The 5,726-nt window shown below is 38.7% G+C and overlaps 1 protein-coding gene across 1 annotated transcript in view; it reads left to right on the top strand.

Annotated features, from left to right (window-relative positions):
• Positions 1-3,980: 3,980 nt before the first annotated feature.
• Positions 3,981-5,726, top strand: part of rabgap1 (RAB GTPase activating protein 1) — a 76,547-nt gene continuing 74,801 nt past the window's right edge. Inside the window, 1 exon segment of the mRNA XM_032539021.1 lies at positions 3,981-4,130. The gene's annotated coding sequence lies outside the window, so the exon portion shown is untranslated.

Raw genomic sequence — 5,726 nt, 5'->3', positions numbered from 1 at the left:
GAAAAAAAGCCTGTTTGTTGATTGTGAAACATATGATGATGATGATGTTTTCTGACTATTCATGTCTGTATTAGACATTTTTTTCAAAACTTTGTTCGTTAAAATTTAAAATTTAAATATTAAAAGGGTGGTAAAAAAATCCGTCATTGTATACGTCTGGCAACCCTCCCTTTGATGGATTTTGTAATTGCCATTTTTTACCAAACCTTTGGGTAATCAGAATATTTTAAATGTTTAAATCATTGGGGCAGCTGTGTAATGTTTCAGAATGAGGAAAATCCCCTTAAAAAGACAGGGTATCAAAAAGTCCCCATAAAAGAATTAAAAACTGGTTTTCGTATTCCAATTTTTTCCCTGGAATATAAATTTTTGAAGGTTTTCCCTTTTTTCTGGAAAAGGGATTTTTAAAGCGGAATTTTGGGGTAAGGGGGAAAAAACCATGATATAATTTTGATGAAAGGTTTAAGTGTTTTTGGATGACTGACTCGATGTAAAATTTTTAGCTAAATTTATCGTTTACCTGACGACTTTTCCCGCAGCTTGGGGAGCACTTTTGCTTCTGTGTTGCACTGAGAGATGGAATTATGAAAAAGGCACACAAAATTGCATGCCACAATAAACCAACAACAAATTATGTTTCTTTGTGATTCCTGTCATCATTTGTGAATGCCCTTTCATGATAGAAGATGTCAGATAACACAACCAATTCACAGGCCTTGAGACAGTATGGCTCTCTTCAGAATAAGTATTGATTTAATTCAACTTGGTTTTATTGGACAGATTTAGATTTTTTCAATACACAATCCAGATATATGTGGATTAGTTATACCTATTATATTATAGTATTTTAATGTAAAAGATGTGGCAGCTGCCTCACTCATACACTTTTTTCATCTTTGCTCATGGCTCTTGGATTTCCGGGTATGAGACCTCTCTTGCTGTCTCATGCAATAATGTTGTCGTGTCAAGAAAACAAGAGGGTTACCAAAATGTGAGAGGGTGCTAAAACCCATTGGAAAATAAATCAGAGGGGGAGTTGAATGAGAGATCACAGTCAACATTAAACCGTCCTTCAGAAACCACCTAACCAGCAATGTGAGTATGTGTCGTGTGTAATGAGCAGTGTAGTGATTTTGGATTTTTTTCCCATGTTAAAAAAGGTGAGGAGAAATGCTTTATGTTACCTGGTCCAACTAAGACGAAACAACAAGGCCACAGACTGGACAGGAAGTGCCCGTATTACTACCAGTGTTGCAAGATCTTGCGAGACAAATACGCAACCAGGCCTGTGAAAACAAGCCCAAAATAAGCGACTTTTTCTACGTAGCCCCCCTAAGATCCTGGAAGAGAAAAATAAATAAAACTGTGTTACAATCCATGTAGACAGATTGGTAAACTGTCCCCACGGTAGGCTAGAGTTTATTTATTTTCTCCCCCTGAGCTTCAGGACAATGACCACAGGAGTAAGTTAAACCACCTTTTAACATTATTTAACATTAATAAACTGATGGGATTTGAAATCACTTTTTTTCACAGTGATTTTGAGTTGTTCCCCACGACGGGTTGAATCCATTCTTTTCCTCCTTTCTCTTTCTCCCAGTCTTTGTTATACTTCTTCCCGTATTTCACCCACTTTATCCCGGGCATTTATTCCTCCAAAAACTCTCCTACAGTCCACTCACCATTAGCCGCTACTCGCGCATTTTCCTAACCAGAAAACAACAGACTGCCCTGCTCTGCCTCTGATTGGTTGGTACTCGTTTCCATCTGGGTCAGAGCCAATTAGAAGCAGGAAGTGGGTGGGAAATAACGCTGCTGTCTACAGTGTTTATGTGGAAAAGGGCGGGATCGAGCGAACCGGCAAGAACAAGCTGGGAACAAGCCCAAATAAGCAACCACACTTTAGTGACAAGCCCAAAAAAACCGCAACCCGCGACAACCAATATTTGTAAGCGACTTTACAAAAAAACAAGCCCAAAGTCGCTTAGAATAAGCGGACATGGCAACACTGATTACTACAACACAGTGGTTGTATTTCTCACAACTCACCGCTGTAAGCTACAGGTGCTTTGGTGGGCCTGAGACAAAACACTGTAGCAACAGTATAAAGATGTGTTTTGTTGTCCGTGACGAGAAGAATGGATTACCAATGAAAGAGGAACATTTTAAATAGTTCAATCCCAGTTTCCATTATTACTTTTTGGATCAACGTTTCTTCTGAAGGCAGGAGAACATTTTAAATGCACTTGTCTTGAGCATCCAGAGATATAGACTTGAGTCAGACAGATTTTCAATAAAAATCCCAACAAAAATAACCATCAGTGCACAATTATTAGGCCTAATTATTAATATGACTTGGTCTCAGCTTGCAGTTTACAACTGACTTGGCCTCTAACCTGAGAACTACTTTGACGACTACTTTAGACTCAGACTTATCTAATTTGAAAGGAGACTTGTCTTGACTAACTTGAGACTTGATTTGGACGTACCCCTAAATACCCAAAGACAGCTCTGTGAGCATCGTGTCATTGGGTAAGTGGCATAATGCCAACACTTCCCCTTCCTTAGTGCAGGTGTAACACTAAATTCTGTGACCATCGTATTTTGTGACTGTAGGGTGCGCTGTTGCCACTGGGCAGCACACAGACGACTTCGTCACGACTTTGTTACGCTATCAGCGTAAACTGCATGCTGTTTTGAAGGTGAGTTTAAAAATGTGTTTTTTCACTTGATATACTGTATATCACACGAAATATAGGCTATATTGCATTTTGATTAAGTAGTGTCTAATCGTAAATCTAAATAAAGAAACTAAGATATACGTGTGTGTGTGTGTGTGTTTATTCTGTTGGCCTCTAATAAACATCACAGAGTAGACTTAATCATGAGAATGTGGTTGAAATCAGAATCAGAATCAGAATCAGCTTTATTCGCCAGGTATGAGGACACATACGAGGAATTTGTCTTTGGAGCATCGTTACTCACACTGTGCTTACACATACAAAACAAAACAAAAAATATATACACACTAATATATACACAATATATACATACTCTAAACAGAAACAATATAGAGGCATGAGTGCAATGAAGAGATCAATAACATTATTTAAATATGGAGCATATTGCAAGGATACTGGTATAAATAGTATTATGTTATTATATTACAATATGAACAGTATGAACAGTATGAACATATGAACAGTTCAGAAATAGGAAATGAGAATGATGAATAAATAAATAAAATAATAAGTGAGATGTGAGAATGGGAATGATGAATAATACTAAATAAGTGGAATAATAAGTAGAACCAGTGAACAGGTGCTGTAGAGACAGTGTTACTGGGTTATTGACCAGAACTGAACCTGACACTGTGGGTCAGTAGTCAGCTGTTCATCAAAGAGATGGCTTGTGGGTGGAAACTGTTCCTGAATCTGTTGGTTTTGGCGTACAGTGCTCTGGAGCGCCCACCAGAGGGGAGAAGCTGGAACAGGTTGTGTCCGGGGTGAGATGGGTCTGCAGTGATGGCTCCTGCCCGTTTCCTGACTCTGGATGTGTATAAGTCATGAACGGAGGGCAGGTTGGCACCGATGATCTTTTCTGCTGTCCTAACTGACCGTTGTAGTCTTAAATAATAATAAAACTACGTCAGCAGCATGAGGCTGTTACCTAATCTACAAGAGATGTGGGAGGAAATTATCAATAACCAAGTAATAATTTGATTGTGATTTTGAACTTATTGTGAATTGTCCCCATAAATAAATTCATATATATTTGAACATTTCAAAATTCACCTGTCACAACAACCAAACCATTTCAGGTGACTTATTTTATCTTCATATGTGTAGACTAAAAACATTAATCACTCTGGTCAACATCTGGTCTTGGGCACAAGGGGTCACATGTTTTGACAGCTGTTGTCAGAATATGTGTCCACTTACGATGGTCACAGAATTTGGTTACACCGGCGACAGGGACACTGACATGCGCATGCGCAGTGTGGGTGTCAGCGGGTTGGTTGGGCTTGTGTTTACAGCTCGGCTGGTTGGAGCTGTTGGCTGCTGATGTTTTTGGGAAAGTGCAATGTTTTGCCAACCGCCATTGGAATAAATATAACCGTGGGAATAAAGGTAAGCGGGTTTGCACTTGCACCATCAACGTAAAATGAGACAGAAAATGCGGCTGTCTCTTCAGTTATGAAGAAAATACCTATTTTTTAACTGTCAGGGTAGCATGGCTAGCAGGAGGCGTTAGCTAGCCAGCTAACGTTACATACAGTAATGGCCTGTTTCACGGCTTCAGCGAGGGCCAGTCAGCGGGTTAATTCACCAAATTACTGGGTACACCTTTACCTAGCAATTTGCTTTATGGTGACGGAACCGTTTTGCTAATTGGTCACTGTGCACGTAAAGATTTTAGTCGGACTTTAAATCGATGGCTGCTGAGTAACGTTAGCTATCTTTGCTAACGTAAGGTTTTTAAGGGCTAAATGGGGGCAATACGTTAACACCAGAGCTTGCTAATTAGGCTCACCCAACGTTATTGAGCAAAACACAATATGTTAACCGTTATTTAAGTTATTAATTAAAGCGCAGTAGGGTTTCAAATGTATCAAGGCCCTATGAGTCTTACAGGCTGCAGCGACATGTAGCAGGTTTGCTTGTATCCAGATTAAGTAGTGTACAGGTGAGACCAGAAAGCCAATTAAACCAGTTACAGCTGTCTGTTATACGGTGAATAACCATCCTGGAGTATAGCGGTGGCTGCTGTCAATTGTTAAGCTTCACATATTGGCTACATGATTTATTTGTCACTCTTAATGTTTCTGCTGGATGTGCTCTGTTTTTAACCTACAGTATGCGTATACAGGCTGGTGGTAGGTTTATGTTTACTTTACTGTGATTTTCTGTTGCATATTTACTTATTCAGTAATACTTTGCAATGCACTGATTATCACAGAAAGCAGCCTGTTTCCCATAAAGTACCATGGAAACTTACCATGTACATCATTCATTTTGACACAAGATGAAGACATGCGCTACATAAAATTAGAATAGATAAAGTAATTGCATCACAAGAACATTGGTAAATTGTTTAAAACTGTACCAGTACAATATAGATGCTTGCAGGCTGGAATTTCTTGCTTCTTGTACAATGGCACAAGAAGCATTTAATCCACGCTGTTTTTTGTCAGTTGAAGTTCTGTTATTGTCACATGATAAGGGAAGGACTAGCAGGGATTGTTTTTGAGAAGTCTCTGTGCTGGCACATGGGTGTGTGACATGTCTGCTGTGATGCATTGCCTAAATGAGCTTGATTTTTTGTATGTTAAATGCCTCCATTGACAAGTTTTACCAGAACATTAGTCACAGACACACACATTACAATTACAAAAAATGAATGATACATTTACAAACTAACCATATATCTAGGTCAATAAAATGTTGGTAATGCTTTATTTTTTTCTAGCAGGATATTTCAAGGATTTATTTTTTGAATCTAATCTTTGACAGCTATTTCAATATTTCAGAGCAAGCTCTGTCAATCAGTGAATTAGTGCAAGTTGTGCCAACACAAATATGTAGAGCAAGTAAAGTAACCTGTTTGTACGGAGTTATAATCCATTTTTCGCTCCCTTTCTACTCATAGTGAGACAAAGTTAATTAGCTGTCGTTAACCTCATGCCGAAGACTGTTTGCCAAGAATAGGATTATTAACACCTGTAG

The sequence above is a fragment of the Etheostoma spectabile genome, chromosome 16 (genome assembly GCF_008692095.1).
Source record: "Etheostoma spectabile isolate EspeVRDwgs_2016 chromosome 16, UIUC_Espe_1.0, whole genome shotgun sequence".
NCBI lineage: Eukaryota > Metazoa > Chordata > Actinopteri > Perciformes > Percidae > Etheostoma > Etheostoma spectabile.
Note: the sequence above shows the minus strand (reverse complement) of the source record. Positions and strands in the feature narration are given on the sequence as shown.